Here is a 20,169-nt window from a genome sequence, read left to right on the forward strand (position 1 = left end):
GGTGTTCCCCAGGGTTCAGTACTAGGGGATGGAGGGAGGTATACTGTGGAGTTCCCCAGGGTTCAGTACTAGGGGATGGAGGGAGGTATACTGTGGTGTTCCCCAGGGTTCAGTACTAGGAGGTGGAGGGAGGTATACTGTGGTGTTCTCCAGGGTTCAGTACTAGGGGGTGGAGGGAGGTATACTGTGGTGTTCCCCAGGGTTCAGTACTAGGGGATGGAGGGAGGTATACTGTGGAGTTCCCCAGGGTTCAGTACTAGGGGGTGGAGGGAGGCATACTGTGGTGTTCCCCAGGGTTCAGTACTAGGGGATGGAGGGAGGTATACTGTGGAGTTCCCCAGGGTTCAGTACTAGGGGGTGGAGGGAGGCATACTGTGGTGTTCCCCAGGGTTCAGTACTAGGGGGTGGAGGGAGGTATACTGTGGTGTTCCCCAGGGTTCAGTACTAGGGGATGGAGGGAGATATACTGTGGTGTTCCCCAGGGTTCAGTACTAGGAGGTGGAGGGAGGTATACTGTGGTGTTCCCCAGGGTTCAGTACTAGGGGATGGAGGGAGGTATACTGTGGTGTTCCCCAGGGTTCAGTACTAGGAGGTGGAGGGAGGTATACTGTGGAGTTCCCCAGGGTTCAGTACTAGGGGGTGGAGGGAGGCATACTGTGGTGTTCCCCAGGGTTCAGTACTAGGGGATGGAGGGAGGTATACTGTGGAGTTCCCCAGGGTTCAGTACTAGGGGATGGAGGGAGGTATACTGTGGTGTTCTCCAGGGTTCAGTACTAGGGGGTGGAGGGAGGTATACTGTGGTGTTCCCCAGGGTTCAGTACTAGTGGGTGGAGGGAGGTATACTGTGGTGTTCCCCAGGGTTCAGTACTGGGAGGTGGAGGGAGGTATACTGTGGTGTTCTCCAGGGTTCAGTACTAGGGGGTGGAGGGAGGCATACTGTGGTGTTCCCCAGGGTTCAGTACTAGGGGATGGAGGGAGGTATACTGTGGTGTTCCCCAGGGTTCAGTACTAGGGGATGGAGGGAGGTATACTGTGGAGTTCCCCAGGGTTCAGTACTAGGGGATGGAGGGAGGTATACTGTGGTGTTCCCCAGGGTTCAGTACTAGGGGATGGAGGGAGGTATACTGTGGAGTTCCCCAGGGTTCAGTACTAGGGGATGGAGGGAGGTATACTGTGGTGTTCCCCAGGGTTCAGTACTAGGGGGTGGAGGGAGGTATACTGTGGAGTTCCCCAGGGTTCAGTACTAGGGGATGGAGGGAGGTATACTGTGGTGTTCCCCAGGGTTCAGTACTAGGGGATGGAGGGAGGTATACTGTGGTGTTCCCCAGGGTTCAGTACTAGGGGGTGGAGGGAGGTATACTGTAGAGTTCCCCAGGGTTCAGTACTAGGGGATGGAGGGAGGTATACTGTGGTGTTCCCCAGGGTTCAGTACTAGGGGGTGGAGGGAGGTATACTGTGGTGTTCCCCAGGGTTCAGTACTCGGAGGTGGAGGGAGGTATACTGTGGTGTTCCCCAGGGTTCAGTACTAGGGGGTGGAGGGAGGTATACTGTGGTGTTCCCCAGGGTTCAGTACTAGGAGGTGGAGGGAGGTATACTGTGGTGTTCCCCAGGGTTCAGTACTAGGGGATGGAGGGAGGTATACTGTGGTGTTCTCCAGGGTTCAGTACTAGGGGGTGGAGGGAGGTATACTGTGGAGTTCCCCAGGGTTCAGTACTAGGGGATGGAGGGAGGTATACTGTGGAGTTCCCCAGGGTTCAGTACTGGGGGATGGAGGGAGGTATACTGTGGAGTTCCCCAGGGTTCAGTACTGGGGGATGGAGGGAGGTATACTGTGGTGTTCCCCAGGGTTCAGTACTAGGGGGGTGGAGGGAGGTATACTGTGGAGTTCCCCAGGGTTCAGTACTGGGGGATGGAGGGAGGTATACTGTGGAGTTCCCCAGGGTTCAGTACTGGGGGATGGAGGGAGGTATACTGTGGAGTTCCCCAGGGTTCAGTACTGGGGGATGGAGGGAGGTATACTGTGGAGTTCCCCAGGGTTCAGTACTGGGGGATGGAGGGAGGTATACTGTGGAGTTCCCCAGGGTTCAGTACTAGGGGATGGAGGGAGGTATACTGTGGAGTTCCCCAGGGTTCAGTACTGGGGGATGGAGGGAGGTATACTGTGGAGTTCCCCAGGGTTCAGTACTGGGGGATGGAGGGAGGTATACTGTGGAGTTCCCCAGGGTTCAGTACTAGGGGGTGGAGGGAGGTATACTGTGGAGTTCCCCGGGTTCAGTACTGGGGGATGGAGGGAGGTATACTGTGGTGTTCCCCAGGGTTCAGTACTAGGGGATGGAGGGAGGTATACTGTGGTGTTCCCCAGGGTTCAGTACTAGGGGATGGAGGGAGGTATACTGTGGAGTTCCCCAGGGTTCAGTACTAGGAGGTGGAGGGAGGTATACTGTGGAGTTCCCCAGGGTTCAGTACTAGGGGATGGAGGGAGGTATACTGTGGAGTTCCCCAGGGTTCAGTACTAGGAGGTGGAGGGAGGTATACTGTGGAGTTCCCCAGGGTTCAGTACTAGGGGATGGAGGGAGGTATACTGTGGTGTTCCCCAGGGTTCAGTACTAGGGGATGGAGGGAGGTATACTGTGGAGTTCCCCAGGGTTCAGTACTAGGGGATGGAGGGAGGTATACTGTGGAGTTCCCCAGGGTTCAGTACTAGGGGATGGAGGGAGGTATACTGTGGTGTTCCCCAGGGTTCAGTGCTGGGGGATGGAGGGAGGTATACTGTGGAGTTCCCCAGGGTTCAGTACTGGGGGATGGAGGGAGGTATACTGTGGTGTTCCCCAGGGTTCAGTACTAGGGGATGGAGGGAGGTATACTGTGGAGTTCCCCAGGGTTCAGTACTAGGGGATGGAGGGAGGTATACTGTGGAGTTCCCCAGGGTTCAGTACTAGGGGATGGAGGGAGGTATACTGTGGTGTTCCCCAGGGTTCAGTACTAGGGGATGGAGGGAGGTATACTGTGGTGTTCCCCAGGGTTCAGTACTAGGGGATGGAGGGAGGTATACTGTGGAGTTCCCCAGGGTTCAGTACTGGGGGATGGAGGGAGGTATACTGTGGTGTTCCCCAGGGTTCAGTACTGGGGGATGGAGGGAGGTATACTGTGGAGTTCCCCAGGGTTCAGTACTAGGGGATGGAGGGAGGTATACTGTGGAGTTCCCCAGGGTTCAGTACTAGGGGATGGAGGGAGGTATACTGTGGAGTTCCCCAGGGTTCAGTACTAGGGGATGGAGGGAGGTATACTGTGGAGTTCCCCAGGGTTCAGTACTCGGGGATGGAGGGAGGTATACTGTGGAGTTCCCCAGGGTTCAGTACTAGGGGATGGAGGGAGGTATACTGTGGAGTTCCCCAGGGTTCAGTACTAGGGGGTGGAGGGAGGTATACTGTGGTGTTCCCCAGGGTTCAGTACTAGGGGATGGAGGGAGGTATACTGTGGAGTTCCCCAGGGTTCAGTACTAGGGGATGGAGGGAGGTATACTGTGGTGTTCCCCAGGGTTCAGTGCTGGGGGATGGAGGGAGGTATACTGTGGAGTTCCCCAGGGTTCAGTACTAGGGGATGGAGGGAGGTATACTGTGGAGTTCCCCAGGGTTCAGTACTAGGGGATGGAGGGAGGTATACTGTGGAGTTCCCCAGGGTTCAGTACTAGGGGATGGAGGGAGGTATACTGTGGTGTTCCCCAGGGTTCAGTGCTGGGGGATGGAGGGAGGTATACTGTGGAGTTCCCCAGGGTTCAGTACTAGGGGATGGAGGGAGGTATACTGTGGTGTTCCCCAGGGTTCAGTGCTGGGGGATGGAGGGAGGTATACTGTGGAGTTCCCCAGGGTTCAGTACTGGGGGATGGAGGGAGGTATACTGTGGTGTTCCCCAGGGTTCAGTACTGGGGGATGGAGGGAGGTATACTGTGGTGTTCCCCAGGGTTCAGTGCTGGGGGATGGAGGGAGGTATACTGTGGAGTTCCCCAGGGTTCAGTACTAGGGGGTGGAGGGAGGTATACTGTGGAGTTCCCCAGGGTTCAGTACTAGGGGATGGAGGGAGGTATACTGTGGAGTTCCCCAGGGTTCAGTACTGGGGGATGGAGGGAGGTATAATGTGGAGTTCCCCAGGGTTCAGTACTGGGGGATGGAGGGAGGTATACTGTGGAGTTCCCCAGGGTTCAGTACTAGGGCCACTGCTGTCTTTGATACACATTAATGACTTGGACTTGGGGGTACAGGGCACAATTTCAAAATTTGCAGATGACACAAAACTTGGAACTGAGGAAGATAGTAATAGACTTCAGGAGGATGTGGACAGGCTGGTGGAATAGACGAACACACGGCAGGTGAAATTCAACACAGTAAAGTGTGAGGTGATACATTTTGGTAGGAAGAATGAGGAGAGACAATACAAGCTAAATGGTACAATTTTAAAGAATGCGAGAACAGAGAGACCTGGGGGTGTTTGTGCACAAATCTTTGAAGGTGACAGGACAGGTTAACAAAGCAGTTAATATGGGATCCTGGACTTTATAAATAGAGGCAGAGAGTGCAAAAGGCAGGAAGTTACACTAAACCAATATAAACACTAGTCCGGCCCCAGCTGGAGTATTGGGTACAATTCTGGGCACCACTCTGTCTTCTTCTTAGGCAGTCCCTCGGAGCCGAGGATGACTTGATTCCACATTAAGAATGAGTTCTCAGGTGACTGATGAGTCCGATGCGGGACCTACAGTCTCTGTCACAGGTGAGGCAGACGGTGGTTGAAGGGGCGGGTGGGTAGGGTGCTTGGGTTGACGTGCACTCCTTGCGCTCCTTGCGCTTGGCTTCCGCTTGCTCCCGGCGAAGAGACTCGAGGTGTTCGGCGCCTTCCCGGATGCTTCTCCTCCACTTTGTGCGGTCTTGGGCCAGGGATTCCCAGGTGTCGGTGGGGATGTTGCACTTTTTCAAGGAGGCTTTGAGGGTGTCCTTGAAGCGTTTCCTCTGCCCACCTGGGGCTCTCTTGCCGTGTCGGAGCTCCGAGTAGAGCGCTTGTTTTGGGAGTCTCGTATCGGGCATGCGGACAATGTGACCCATCCATCGGAGCTGATCGAGCATGGTCAAAGCTTCAATGCTGGGGAAGTTGGCCTGAGCGAGAACACTGACGTTGGTGCACCTATCCTGCCAATGGATTTGCAGGATCTTGCAGAGGCAGCGTTGGTGGTACCTCTCCAATGCTTTGAGGTGCCTGCTGTACATGGTCCATGTGCTCACTCGGAGGTCGAACTCCAAACCATCGTTAACACCTTCACCGAAGCGTACGAGAGCATGGGCCATACACTAAACATCCGTAAGACATCCGTCCTCTACCAACCTGCCCCCGCCACACAGTACTGCCCCCCAGATTATCAAAACCCACGACAAGGCCTTGGACAACGTGGACTACTTTCCATACCTAGGGAGCCTACTGTCAACAAGGGCAGACGTCGACGACGAAGTCCAACACCGCCTTCAGTGTGCCAGTGCCGCCTTCGGTCGCCTGAGGAAGAGAGTGTTTGAAGACCAGGACCTCAAACCCGGCACTAAGCTCATGGTCTACAGAGCAGCAGTGATGCCCGCCCTGCTGTATGCCTCAGAGACATGGACCATGTACAGCAGGTACCACAAAGCACCGCACTGTAGGAAGGACGTGAAGGCTTTGGAGAGGGTGCGGAAGAGATTTACCAGAATGGTTTCAGAGATGAGGGATTACAGTTACGTGGAGAGACTGGAGAAGCTGGGGTTGCTCCCCTTGGAGCAGAGAAGGCTAAGAGGAGATTTGATAGAGGTGCTTAAAATCATGAAGGGTTTAAAGAGTAAATAAAGAGAAACGGTTTCTCCTGACAGGAGGTTCGATAACCAGAAGGCACAGATTTAAGGTAATTGGCAAAAAATTCAGGGGAGAAATTAGGAGAAATGTTTTTTACGCAGCGAGTTATGATCTGGAAAGAAATAGCCAATTAGTCCCACTCCCCAACTCTTTCCTCATACCCCTGTTCCAGTGTTCCGGTGACAGTGTGCTACTCTGGGATTATCAGGCTAGTAACCAACTGCTCCGTTTACATCGTGTGAAGTCATTCGGTTTCATCCCGTTCTCCACAGTGAGTCGCCCCTAGTGACACCAGCACCCACAGTCCAACAGAGGGGAAATGGACAGAAACAGACAGACAGCCTGTTAAAGGGAACAATTCTCAGTCAAGAGCGGTCCCCAAACTGTACCCCAACATCAGGCCTGAACCGTGCAAGGACCAGCCCTTCCCGAGCAGTGTGAGATTGCCATTCCCCACAGGACCCGGCAGAGTCCCAGGGCCATGGGTTTACCCGCTCTACCATTCACTTCCTGGCTTGCAGATTCTCCAAACCTGTCCCATCTCCGACACTCTCCTCAGTCACAATCCATTCAGACCAGCTCATCAGCCTCCCCATCCCCCGGCTTAAATCTCAGCTCAGCTCTTCTCAGCTTCAGCTCTGCCCCATTGACAGGGAGGCTGACCGGATTGACAGGATGTTTAGCCACTAGGGGAAGGTTTGGGATTCTCGTTGAGAGTGGGGGTGAGGCTGGGCACACATTCATCCCACAGAAAGACAGACTTGCATTTCTATAGCGCCTTTCACAACTGCAGGACGTCCCAAAGCGCTTTACAGCCAATGAAGTTTTCTGGTGTGTAGTCACTGTTGTAATGTGGGAAACGCAGCAGCCAATTTGCACACAGCAAGATCCCACAGACAGCAATGTGATACTGACCAGATAATCTGCTTTAATAATGTTGGTTGAGGGATAAATATTGCCCAGGACACCGGGGATTACTCCCCTTCTCTTCTTCCAATAGTGCCATGGGATCTTTTACGTCCATCTGAGAGAGCAGACGGGACCTCGCTTTAATGTCTCATCCGAAAGACGGCACCTCCGACAGTGCAGCACTCCCTCAGTACTGCACTGCAGTGTCGGCCTAGATTTTGTGCTCAAGTCTCTACTCAGAGGGGAGAGGGGAGCGGGGCTCGGAGGGTGGGAGCGGGGCTCGGAGGGTGGGAGCGGGGCTCGGAGGGTGGGAGCGGGGCTCGGAGGGTGGGAGCGGGGCTCGGAGGGTGGGAGCGGGGCTCGGAGGGGGGAGCGGGGCTCGGAGGGTGGGAGCGGGGCTCGGAGGGGGGAGCGGGGCTCGGAGGGGGGAGTGCGACCACTGAGCCACTGCTGGCGACGCGTTGTCCCTCTTCGTGAGCTGGACGATCCATTCCTGGGGCTGTGGGTTAAATTGCAGGAGGTACAGGCACAGGCAATTTGTGTTCGTGGGTTGACCAATGGCTGGCCTTCCTACACACTGTGACTGGGGCAGTGCAGTCGGTCACACCCAGGGGCCAGTGGGCACTGACTCCATCCCTTACACCCAGACCCAAAACCCCTGCTCCTCACTGACTAACCCTTCACTCCAGCCACTACACTGGCCCTCCCAACCCCCGCTGCTCGCAAGGGCTGCCCTTCTATACCTGGAGTTGTCTTGTCCACTGCCGTGTGCTGATGGCTGAGGCCTTGGCTTGGGGAGCAGGCTGCATTGTGGCCTGTTGCTCAGAGTACAGGAAGGCAGCCTGTTTGTGGCATGTCTTAGTAATGAATCTTGCTCATGCCCAGTAAAGAAAAGGGGAGGGGCAGGCTTCTGGAACAGGAAGCCAAGCTGGGCTGGGGGAGGGGCAGCCAACCAGGCTGATGACAGTGAGAAAAGCTCATGTCTAAGTGGGCAGGCAGTTTGCTACAAATACTTTAAAGAAATGAATGAGCTCTGTAATGGGGGGGCTCTTGCTGTGGGGGCTCTGTAATGGGGGCTCTTGTTGTGGGGGCTCTGTAATGGGGGCTCTTGTTGTGGGGGCTCTTGTTGTGGGGGCTCTGTAATGGGGGGGCTCTTGTTGTGGGAGCTCTGTAATGGGGGCTCTTTTTGTGGGGGCTCTTGTTGTGGGAGCTCTGTAATGGGGGCTCTTGTTGTCGGAGCTCTGTAATGGGGGCTCTTGTTGTGGGGGCTCTGTAATGGGGGCTCTTGTTGTCGGAGCTCTGTAATGGGGGCTCTTGCTGTGGGGGCTCTTGCTGTGGGGGCTCTGTAATGGGGGCTCTTGCTGTGGGAGCTCTGTAATGGGGGCTCTTGTTGTGGGGGCTCTTGTTGTGGGAGCTCTGTAATGGGGGCTCTTGTTGTGGGGGCTCTTGTTGTGGGAGCTCTGTAATGGGGGCTCTTGTTGTGGGGGCTCTTGTTGTCGGAGCTCTGTAATGGGGGCTCTTGCTGTGGGAGCTCTGTAATGGGGGCTCTTGCTGTGGGAGCTCTGTAATGGGGGCTCTTGCTGTGGGAGCTCTGTAATGGGGGCTCTTGTTGTGGGAGCTCTGTAATGGGGGCTCTTGTTGTGGGGGCTCTTGTTGTCGGAGCTCTGTAATGGGGGCTCTTGTTGTCGGAGCTCTGTAATGGGGGCTCTTGTTGTGGGAGCTCTGTAATGGGGGCTCTTGTTGTGGGGGCTCTGTAATGGGGGCTCTTGTTGTGGGGGCTCTGTAATGGGGGCTCTTGTTGTGGGGGCTCTGTAATGGGGGGGCTCTTGTTGTGGGAGCTCTGTAATGGGGGCTCTTTTTGTGGGGGCTCTTGTTGTGGGAGCTCTGTAATGGGGGCTCTTGTTGTCGGAGCTCTGTAATGGGGGCTCTTGTTGTGGGGGCTCTGTAATGGGGGCTCTTGTTGTGGGGGCTCTGTAATGGGGGCTCTTGTTGTCGGAGCTCTGTAATGGGGGCTCTTGCTGTGGGAGCTCTGTAATGGGGGCTCTTGTTGTGGGGGCTCTTGTTGTGGGAGCTCTGTAATGGGGGCTCTTGTTGTGGGGGCTCTTGTTGTGGGAGCTCTGTAATGGGGGCTCTTGTTGTGGGGGCTCTTGTTGTCGGAGCTCTGTAATGGGGGCTCTTGCTGTGGGAGCTCTGTAATGGGGGCTCTTGCTGTGGGAGCTCTGTAATGGGGGCTCTTGCTGTGGGAGCTCTGTAATGGGGGCTCTTGTTGTGGGAGCTCTGTAATGGGGGCTCTTGTTGTGGGGGCTCTGTAATGGGGGCTCTTGTTGTGGGGGCTCTGTAATGGGGGCTCTTGTTGTGGGGGCTCTGTAATGGGGGGGCTCTTGTTGTGGGAGCTCTGTAATGGGGGCTCTTTTTGTGGGGGCTCTTGTTGTGGGAGCTCTGTAATGGGGGCTCTTGTTGTCGGAGCTCTGTAATGGGGGCTCTTGTTGTGGGGGCTCTGTAATGGGGGCTCTTGTTGTGGGGGCTCTGTAATGGGGGCTCTTGTTGTCGGAGCTCTGTAATGGGGGCTCTTGCTGTGGGGGCTCTTGCTGTGGGGGCTCTGTAATGGGGGCTCTTGCTGTGGGAGCTCTGTAATGGGGGCTCTTGTTGTGGGGGCTCTTGTTGTGGGAGCTCTGTAATGGGGGCTCTTGTTGTGGGGGCTCTTGTTGTGGGAGCTCTGTAATGGGGGCTCTTGTTGTGGGGGCTCTTGTTGTCGGAGCTCTGTAATGGGGGCTCTTGCTGTGGGAGCTCTGTAATGGGGGCTCTTGCTGTGGGAGCTCTGTAATGGGGGCTCTTGCTGTGGGAGCTCTGTAATGGGGGCTCTTGTTGTGGGAGCTCTGTAATGGGGGCTCTTGTTGTGGGGGCTCTTGTTGTCGGAGCTCTGTAATGGGGGCTCTTGTTGTCGGAGCTCTGTAATGGGGGCTCTTGTTGTGGGAGCTCTGTAATGGGGGCTCTTGTTATGGGGGCTCTTGTTGTGGGGGCTCTGTAATGGGGGCTCTTGTTGTGGGGGCTCTGTAATGGGGGGGCTCTTGTTGTGGGAGCTCTGTAATGGGGGCTCTTTTTGTGGGGGCTCTTGTTGTGGGAGCTCTGTAATGGGGGCTCTTGTTGTCGGAGCTCTGTAATGGGGGCTCTTGTTGTGGGGGCTCTGTAATGGGGGCTCTTGTTGTGGGGGCTCTGTAATGGGGGCTCTTGTTGTCGGAGCTCTGTAATGGGGGCTCTTGCTGTGGGGGCTCTTGCTGTGGGGGCTCTGTAATGGGGGCTCTTGCTGTGGGAGCTCTGTAATGGGGGCTCTTGTTGTGGGGGCTCTTGTTGTGGGAGCTCTGTAATGGGGGCTCTTGTTGTGGGAGCTCTGTAATGGGGGCTCTTGTTGTGGGGGCTCTTGTTGTCGGAGCTCTGTAATGGGGGCTCTTGCTGTGGGAGCTCTGTAATGGGGGCTCTTGCTGTGGGAGCTCTGTAATGGGGGCTCTTGCTGTGGGAGCTCTGTAATGGGGGCTCTTGTTGTGGGAGCTCTGTAATGGGGGCTCTTGTTGTGGGGGCTCTTGTTGTCGGAGCTCTGTAATGGGGGCTCTTGTTGTCGGAGCTCTGTAATGGGGGCTCTTGTTGTGGGAGCTCTGTAATGGGGGCTCTTGTTGTCGGAGCTCTGTAATGGGGGCTCTTGTTGTGGGGGCTCTTGTTGTGGGGGCTCTGTAATGGGGGCTCTTGTTGTCGGAGCTCTGTAATGGGGGCTCTTGCTGTGGGAGCTCTGTAATGGGGGCTCTTGCTGTGGGAGCTCTGTAATGGGGGCTCTTGTTGTGGGAGCTCTGTAATGGGGGCTCTTGTTGTGGGGGCTCTTGTTGTCGGAGCTCTGTAATGGGGGCTCTTGTTGTCGGAGCTCTGTAATGGGGGCTCTTGTTGTGGGAGCTCTGTAATGGGGGCTCTTGTTGTCGGAGCTCTGTAATGGGGGCTCTTGTTGTGGGGGCTCTGTAATGGGGGCTCTTGTTGTCGGAGCTCTGTAATGGGGGCTCTTGCTGTGGGGGCTCTGTAATGGGGGCTCTTGTTGTGGGGGCTCTGTAATGGGGGCTCTTGCTGTGGGAGCTCTGTAATGGGGGCTCTTGTTGTGGGGGCTCTGTAATGGGGGCTCTTGTTGTGGGGGCTCTGTAATGGGGGCTCTTGCTGTGGGGGCTCTGTAATGGGGGCTCTTGTTGTGGGGGCTCTGTAATGGGGGCTCTTGTTGTGGGGGCTCTGTAATGGGGGCTCTTGCTGTGGGGGCTCTGTAATGGGGGCTCTTGTTGTGGGGGCTCTGTAATGGGGGCTCTTGCTGTGGGGGCTCTGTAATGGGGGCTCTTGTTGTCGGAGCTCTGTAATGGGGGCTCTTGCTGTGGGGGCTCTGTAATGGGGGCTCTTGTTGTCGGAGCTCTGTAATGGGGGCTCTTGCTGTGGGGGCTCTTGTTGTCGGAGCTCTGTAATGGGGGCTCTGTAATGGGGGCTCTTGTTGTGGGAGCTCTGTAATGGGGGCTCTTGCTGTGGGGGCTCTTGTTGTCGGAGCTCTGTAATGGGAGCTCTGTAATGGGGGCTCTTGTTGTGGGAGCTCTGTAATGGGGGCTCTTGTTGTGGGGGCTCTTGTTGTGGGGGCTCTGTAATGGGGGCTCTTGTTGTGGGAGCTCTGTAATGGGGGCTCTTGCTGTGGGGGCTCTGTAATGGGGGCTCTTGTTGTCGGAGCTCTGTAATGGGGGCTCTTGCTGTGGGAGCTCTGTAATGGGGGCTCTTGCTGTGGGAGCTCTGTAATGGGGGCTCTTGCTGTGGGAGCTCTGTAATGGGGGCTCTTGTTGTGGGAGCTCTGTAATGGGGGCTCTTGTTGTGGGGGCTCTTGTTGTCGGAGCTCTGTAATGGGGGCTCTTGTTGTCGGAGCTCTGTAATGGGGGCTCTTGTTGTGGGAGCTCTGTAATGGGGGCTCTTGTTGTCGGAGCTCTGTAATGGGGGCTCTTGTTGTGGGGGCTCTTGTTGTGGGGGCTCTGTAATGGGGGCTCTTGTTGTCGGAGCTCTGTAATGGGGGCTCTTGCTGTGGGAGCTCTGTAATGGGGGCTCTTGCTGTGGGAGCTCTGTAATGGGGGCTCTTGTTGTGGGAGCTCTGTAATGGGGGCTCTTGTTGTGGGGGCTCTTGTTGTCGGAGCTCTGTAATGGGGGCTCTTGTTGTCGGAGCTCTGTAATGGGGGCTCTTGTTGTGGGAGCTCTGTAATGGGGGCTCTTGTTGTCGGAGCTCTGTAATGGGGGCTCTTGTTGTGGGGGCTCTGTAATGGGGGCTCTTGTTGTCGGAGCTCTGTAATGGGGGCTCTTGTTGTCGGAGCTCTGTAATGGGGGCTCTTGTTGTGGGGGCTCTGTAATGGGGGCTCTTGCTGTGGGAGCTCTGTAATGGGGGCTCTTGTTGTGGGGGCTCTGTAATGGGGGCTCTTGTTGTGGGGGCTCTGTAATGGGGGCTCTTGCTGTGGGGGCTCTGTAATGGGGGCTCTTGTTGTGGGGGCTCTGTAATGGGGGCTCTTGTTGTGGGGGCTCTGTAATGGGGGCTCTTGCTGTGGGGGCTCTGTAATGGGGGCTCTTGTTGTGGGGGCTCTGTAATGGGGGCTCTTGCTGTGGGGGCTCTGTAATGGGGGCTCTTGCTGTGGGGGCTCTGTAATGGGGGCTCTTGTTGTCGGAGCTCTGTAATGGGGGCTCTTGCTGTGGGGGCTCTGTAATGGGGGCTCTTGTTGTCGGAGCTCTGTAATGGGGGCTCTTGCTGTGGGGGCTCTTGTTGTCGGAGCTCTGTAATGGGGGCTCTGTAATGGGGGCTCTTGTTGTGGGAGCTCTGTAATGGGGGCTCTTGCTGTGGGGGCTCTTGTTGTCGGAGCTCTGTAATGGGAGCTCTGTAATGGGGGCTCTTGTTGTGGGAGCTCTGTAATGGGGGCTCTTGTTGTGGGGGCTCTTGTTGTGGGGGCTCTGTAATGGGGGCTCTTGTTGTGGGAGCTCTGTAATGGGGGCTCTTGCTGTGGGGGCTCTGTAATGGGGGCTCTTGTTGTCGGAGCTCTGTAATGGGGGCTCTTGCTGTGGGGGCTCTGTAATGGGGGCGCTTGTTGTGGGGGCTCTGTAATGGGGGCTCTTGCAGTGGGGGCTCTTGTAGTGGGGGCTCTTGTAGTGGGGGCTCTTGTAGTGGGAGCTCGGTAATGGGGGCTCTAATGGGGGCTCTTGTTGTGGGGGCTCTTGTTGTGGGAGCTCTGTAATGGGGGCTCTTGCAGTGGGGGCTCTGTAATGGGGGCTTTTGTAGTGGGGGCTTTTGTAGTGGGAGCTCGGTAATGGGGGCTCTAATGGGGGCTCTTGTTGTGGGGGCTCTTGTTGTGGGAGCTCTGTAATGGGGGCTCTTGTTGTGGGAGCCCGGTAACGGGGGCTCTTGTTGTTGTGGGGGCTCTTGTTGTTGTGGGGGCTCGGTAATGGGGGCTCTTGTGGGAGCTCACAGACTTCAGCCAGCTCCTGATAAACAAACTCTCCTTCAAAAAGGCCCATTAACTGTGATGTTGGTTTTGGGAGGTTGTGGCAGGACTCAAATCCCATCCAGCAGAAACCAGCAGAGCCTCGGGACTCCAAAATCCCATCCAGCAGAAACCAGCAGAGCCTCGGGACTCCAAAATCCCATCCAGCAGAAACCAGGAGAGCCTCGGGACTCAAATCCCATCCAGCAGAAACCAGCAGAGCCTCGGGGCTCCAAAACCCCATCCAGCAGAGCCTCGGGAGTCCAAAATCCCATCCAGCAGAAACCAGCAGAGCCTCGGGACTCCAAAATCCCATCCAGCAGAAACCAGCAGAGCCTCGGGACTCCAAAATCCCATCCAGCAGAGCCTCGGGACTCCAGAATCCCATCCAGCAGAAACCAGCAGAGCCTCGGGACTCCAAAATCCCATCCAGCAGAAACCAGCAGAGACTCGGGACTCCAAAATCCCATCCAGCAGAAACTAGACTCGGGACTCCAAACGAACTTGTCCAGCAGAAACCAGCAGGGACTCTGGACTCCTGCTCCTGTATTTTAACTGGATTGATTGTTTTTTAGTCTTCAGTTCTTGGATGGAAAGAAAACTGGCTTTTAAGTGAAACAAACAAAACTTTACTTGTGAGGTGTTGACAAGTGAGATTCCCTGTCATTTATCACAACAACTTGTCTTTATGTAGCATCTTTAACGTAGCAAAATGTCCCAAGGTACTACAAACAAAATTGGACAGCGAGCCACGTAATGAAATATTTGGGCAGATGACCAAAAGCTGGGTCAGAAGGGTTTTAAGGAGCCTCTTAAAGGAGGAGAGAGAGGCGGAGAGGTTTAGGAAGGGAATTCCAGAGCTTAGGGCCCAGGCAGCTGAAGGCACGGCCGCCAATGTTGGAGTGATTAAAATCGGCGATGCACAAGAGGCCAGAATTAGAAGAGCGCAGATATCTCGGGGGGTTGTGGGGCTGAATGAGATTACAGAGATAGGGAGGGACGAGGTCATGGAGGGATTTGAAAACAAGGACAAGAATTTTAAAATCGAGGCGTTGCTTAACTGGGAGCCGATGTAGGTCAGTGAGCACCGGGACGATGAGTGAACAGGACTTGGTGCGAGTTAGGACATTGGTGTGGGGGTAACTGTGTGTGGGGGTGGGGGTGGAGACAGCGTGAAGGGGTAACTGTGTCCGGGGGGAGGGGGGTAACGGGGGGAGGAGGAGGGGGTGGAGACAGTGTGAAGGGTAACTGTGTCCGGGGGAGGGGGTGGAGACCGTGAAAGGGTAACTGTGTCCGGGGGAGGGGGTGGAGACCGTGAAAGGGTAAATGTGTCCGGGGGAGGGGGGTAACGGGGAGGGGGAGGGGGTGGAGACAGTGTGAAAGGGTAACTGTGTCCGGGGGAGGGGGAGGAGACAGCGTGAAGGGGTAACTGAGCGGGTTTTGGGGATTGTGCAGTCGGAGAGGAGCAGACTCTGGGCTGAGGGGTGGTGTGGGGAACCAATGTTACAACCATCGGCAGGAGAGTGAGGAACTGGTCCTCCTCCATTACATCAGCTTCTCCTTCACACTTTTAAGCTGAAATATTTTCTCCTCTCCAGCCCTGACCCGTCACCAGAATTTCTTCGTAAAAATTATTTAAAGTATGGGAAAGAGATGGGGGGAGTTTTTCCTTTGATGTTCAAGGCCTGAATGCAAAGCCTGTGTGGGTTATCCCGTGACTGAGTGAGCATCAGGCTGTCGAGCATGGCCTGGGCCCAGCTACGTAACCTGGCAACAGGCCTCCCCTGGGGGGCAGAGTCTGCCAGCCCAGCGGCTCGCCGTCTGTTGCCGAGTTACCAGTACACGCTGAGAACAAACAAATGAAATATGGATGAATGTTTTTTGAGAGACCGGTGTCAGTGTGGGGGGGAGGGGACGAGCGGGCGGGCAGATAGACATTGCCCAGTGTTGGCCTGTAACTGGATGTGGAGGCTGTGGACCCCCTGGGTTAAAGACAGGGAGGGAAGGAGTCTGTGGACCCCCGGGTTAAAGACAGGGAGCGAGGGAGTCTGTGGACTACCCCCCCCCTCCCCCCCACCCCGGGTTAAAGACAGGGAGCGAGGGAGTCTGTGGACCCCCTGGGTTAAAGACAGGGAGAGAGGGAGTCTGTGGACCCCCTGGGTTAAAGACAGGGAGAGAGGGAGTCTGTGGCACCCCCCCACCCCCGCCGGGTTAAAGACAGGGAGCGAGGGAGTCTGTGGACCCCCTGGGTTAAAGACAGGGAGAGAGGGAGTCTGTGGCACCCCCCCACCCCCGCCGGGTTAAAGACAGGGAGCGAGGGAGTCTGTGGACCCCCTGGGTTAAAGACAGGGAGAGAGGGAGTCTGTGGCCCCCCCCCACCCCGGGTTAAAGACAGGGAGCGAGGGAGTCTGTGGACCCCCTGGGTTAAAGACAGGGAGGGAGGGAGTCTGTGGACCCCCTGGGTTAAAGACAGGGAGCGAGGGAGTCTGTGGACCCCCCCGGGTTAAAGACAGGGAGCGAGGGAGTCTGTGGACCCCCCCGGGTTAAAGACAGGGAGCGAGGGAGTCTCTGAACCCCCCGGGTTAAAGACAGGGAGCGAGGGAGTCTGTGGACCCCCCGGGTTAAAGACAGGGAGCGAGCGAGTCTGTGGATCCCCCGGGTTAAAGACAGGGAGCGAGGGAGTCTGTGGACCCCCGGGTTAAAGACGGAGCGAGGGAGTCTGTGGACCCCCCCTGGGTTAAAGACAGGGAGCGAGGGAGTCTGTGGGACCCCCGGGTTAAAGACAGGGAGCGAGGGAGTCTGTGGATCCCCCGGGTTAAAGACAGGGAGCGAGGGTGTCTGTGGACCCCCCCGGGTTAAAGACAGGGAGCGAGGGAGTCTGTGGACCCCCCCCGGGTTAAAGACAGGGAGCGAGCGAGTCTGTGGATCCCCCGGGTTAAAGACAGGGAGCGAGGGTGTCTGTGGACCCCCCCGGGTTAAAGACAGGGAGCGAGGGAGTCTGTGGACCCCCCCAGGGTTAAAGACAGGGAGCGAGGGAGTCTGTGGACCCCCCCGGGTTAAAGACAGGGAGCGAGGGAGTCTGTGGACCCCCCCGGGTTAAAGACAGGGAGCGAGGGAGTCTCTGAACCCCCCGGGTTAAAGACAGGGAGCGAGCGAGTCTGTGGATCCCCCGGGTTAAAGACAGGGAGCGAGGGTGTCTGTGGACCCCCCCGGGTTAAAGACAGGGAGCGAGGGAGTCTGTGGACCCCCCGGGTTAAAGACAGGGAGCGAGGGAGTCTGTGGACCCCCCGGGTTAAAGACAGGGAGCGAGGGAGTCTGTGGACCCCCCCGGGTTAAAGACAGGGAGCGAGGGAGTCTGTGGACCCCCCGGGTTAAAGACAGGGAGCGAGGGAGTGTGTGGACCCCCCCCGGGTTAAAGACAGTGAGCGAGGGAGTCTGTGGACAGCCTGGGTTAAAGACGGAGCGAGGGAGTCTGTGGAACCCCCCGCCCCCCCGGGTTAAAGACAGGGAGCGAGGGAGTCTCTGGACCCCCCCGGGTTAAAGACAGGGAGCGAGGGAGTCTGTGGACCCCCCCGGGTTAAAGACAGGGAGCGAGGGAGTCTGTGGACTCCCCCGGGTTAAAGACAGGGAGCGAGGGAGTCTGTGGACACCCCGGGTTAAAGACAGGGAGCGAGGGAGTCTGTGGACCCCCCACCGGGTTAAAGACAGGGAGCGAGGGAGTCTGTGGACCCCCCCCCGGGTTAAAGACAGGGAGCGAGGGAGTCTGTGGACCCCCCCGGGTTAAAGACAGGGAGCGAGCGAGTCTGTGGATCCCCCGGGGTAAAGACAGGGAGCGAGGGAGTCTGTGGCCCCCCGCGGGTTAAAGACAGGGAGCGAGGGAGTCTGTGGACCTCCGGGTTAAAGACAGGGAGCGAGGGAGTCTGTGGACCCCCCGGGTTAAAGACAGGGAGCGAGGGAGTCTGTGGACCCCCCGGGTTAAAGACAGGGAGCGAGGGAGTCTGTGGACCTCCGGGTTAAAGACAGGGAGCGAGGGAGTCTGTGGACCCCCTGGGTTAAAGACATGGAGCGAGGGAGTCTGTGGACCACCCCCCCCGGATTAAAGACAGGGAGCGAGGGAGTCTGTGGACCCCCCCCCCCGGGTTAAAGACAGGGAGCGAGGGAGTCTGTGGACCCCCCGGGTTAAAGACAGGGATCGAGGGAGTCTGTGGACCCCCCGGGTTAAAGACAGGGATCGAGGGAGTCTGTGGACCCCCCCGGGTTAAAGACAGGGAGGGAGGGAGTCTGTGGAGCCCCCCCCCGCCCCCGGGTTAAAGACAGGGAGCGAGGGAGTCTGTGTACCCCCCCCCGGGTTAAAGACAGGGAGTGAGGGAGTCTGTGGCCCCCCCCCCCGGGTTAAAGACAGGGAGCGAGGGAGTCTGTGGAGCCCCTGGGTTAAAGACAGGGAGCGAGGGAGTCTGTGGACCCCCCGGGTTAAAGACAGGGAGCGAGGGAGTCTCTGGAACAAACCCCCCCACCGGGTTAAAGACAGGGAGCGAGGGAGTCTGTGGGCCCCCGGGTTAAAGACAGGAGCGAGGGAGTCTGTGGACCCCCGGGTTAAAGACAGGGAGCGAGGGAGTCTGTGGGCCCCCGGGTTAAAGACAGGGAGCGAGGGAGTCTGTGGACCCCCTGGGTTAAAGACAGGGAGCGAGGGAGTCTGTGGACAGCCTGGGTTAAAGACGGAGCGAGGGAGTCTGTGGAACCACCCCCCCCCCCCCCCGGGTTAAAGACAGGGAGCGAGGGAGGCTGTGGACCCCCCCGGGTTAAAGACAGGGAGCGAGGGAGGCTGTGGACCCCCCCGGGTTAAAGACAGGGAGCGAGGGAGTCTGTGGACCCCCTGGGTTAAAGACAGGGAGCGAGGGAGTCTGTGGACAGCCTGGGTTAAAGACGGAGCGAGGGAGTCTGTGGAACCACCCCCCCCCCCCCCGGGTTAAAGACAGGGAGCGAGGGAGGCTGTGGACCCCCCCGGGTTAAAGACAGGGAGCGAGGGAGTCTCTGAACCCCCCGGGTTAAAGACAGGGAGCGAGCGAGTCTGTGGATCCCCCGGGTTAAAGACAGGGAGCGAGGGTGCCTGTGGGACCTCCGGGTTAAAGACAGGGAGCGAGGGAGTCTCTGAACCCCCCGGGTTAAAGACAGGGAGCGAGCGAGTCTGTGGATCCCCCGGGTTAAAGACAGGGAGCGAGGGTGTCTGTGGACCCCCCCGGGTTAAAGACAGGGAGCGAGGGAGTCTGTGGACCCCCCCTGGGTTAAAGACAGGGAGCGAGGGAGTCTGTGGACCCCCCCGGGTTAAAGACAGGGAGCGAGGGAGTCTCTGAACCCCCCGGGTTAAAGACAGGGAGCGAGCGAGTCTGTGGATCCCCCGGGTTAAAGACAGGGAGCGAGGGTGTCTGTGGACACCCCGGGTTAAAGACAGGGAGCGAGGGAGTCTGTGGACCCCCCGGGTTAAAGACAGGGAGCGAGGGAGTCTGTGGACCCCCCCCGGGTTAAAGACAGTGAGCAAGGGAGTCTGTGGGACAGCCTGGGTTAAAGATGGAGCGAGGGAGTCTGTGGAACCCCCCCCCCGGGTTAAAGACAGGGAGCGAGGGAGTCTGTGGACCCCCCCCGGGTTAAAGACAGGGAGCGAGGGAGTCTGTGGACCCCCCCCGGGTTAAAGACAGGGAGGGAGCGAGTCTGTGGATCCCCCGGGGTAAAGACAGGGAGCGAGGGAGTCTGTGGCCCCCCGCGGGTTAAAGACAGGGAGCGAGGGAGTCTGTGGACCCCCTGGGTGAAAGACAGGGAGCGAGGGAGTCTGTGGACCGCCCCTGGGTTAAAGACATGGAGCGAGGGAGTCTGTGGACCCCCGCCCCCGGGTTAAAGACAGGGAGCGAGGGAGTCTGTGGACCGCCCCCCCCGGATTAAAGACAGGGAGCGAGGGAGTCTGTGGACCCCCCCCCCCCGGGTTAAAGACAGGGAGCGAGGGAGTCTGTGGACCCCCGCCCCCCCGGGTTAAAGACAGGGAGCGAGGGAGTCTCTGGACCCCCCGGGTTAAAGACAGGGAGCGAGCGAGTCTGTGGATCCCCCAGGTTAAAGACAGGGAGCGAGGGAGTCTGTGGACACCCCGGGTTAAAGACAGGGAGCGAGGGAGTCTGTGGACCCCCCCCCCGGGTTAAAGACAGGGAGCGAGGGAGTCTGTGGACCCCCCGAGTTAAAGACGGAGCGAGGGAGTCTGTGGACCCCCCCCCGGGTTAAAGACAGGGAGCGAGGGAGTCTGTGGACCCCCCCGGGTTAAAGACAGGGAGCGAGGGAGTCTGTGGCCCCCCCGGGTTAAAGACAGGGAGCGAGGGAGTCTGTGGACCTCCGGGTTAAAGACAGGGAGCGAGGGAGTCTGTGGACCGCCCCTGGGTTAAAGGACATGGAGCGAGGGAGTCTGTGGACCCCCCCCCCCCCGGGTTAAAGACAGGGAGCGAGGGAGTCTGTGGACCCCCCCCCCCCCCCGGGCTAAAGACAGGGAGCGAGGGAGTCTGTGGACCCCCCCGCCCCCGGGTTAAAGACAGGGAGCGAGGGAGTCTGTGAACCCACCCGGGTTAAAGACAGGGAGCGAGCGAGTCTGTGGATACCCCGGGTTAAAGACATGGAGCGAGGGAGTCTGTGGCCCCCCGCCCCCTCCCCCCCCCCCAACCAAGTTAAAGACAGGGAGCGAGGGAGGCTGTGGACCCCCCCCCCCCCCGGGTAAAGACAGGGAGCGAGGGAGTCTGTGGACCCCCGGGGTTAAAGACAGGGAGCGAGGGACTCTGTGGAGCCCCCGGGTTAAAGACAGGGATCGAGGGAGTCTGTGGATCTCCCGGGTTAAAGACAGGGAGCG

The 20,169-nt window shown here is 57.8% G+C and overlaps 1 protein-coding gene across 1 annotated transcript in view; it reads right to left on the reverse strand.

The window, feature by feature from the left end:
• The window catches only part of LOC147097540 (volume-regulated anion channel subunit LRRC8D-like), a 38,400-nt gene extending 30,622 nt beyond the window's left edge, over nt 1-7,778 (reverse strand). The window contains exon 1 of the mRNA XM_085971472.1: nt 7,521-7,778. The gene's annotated coding sequence lies outside the window, so the exon portion shown is untranslated. The remainder of the gene's footprint in view (nt 1-7,520) is intronic.
• Between the last annotated feature and the right edge of the window lie 12,391 nt (nt 7,779-20,169).

The sequence above is a fragment of the Somniosus microcephalus genome, chromosome 31 (genome assembly GCF_052327205.1).
Source record: "Somniosus microcephalus isolate GS21.2 chromosome 31, FLI_Smic_1.0, whole genome shotgun sequence".
Lineage (NCBI taxonomy): Eukaryota > Metazoa > Chordata > Chondrichthyes > Squaliformes > Somniosidae > Somniosus > Somniosus microcephalus.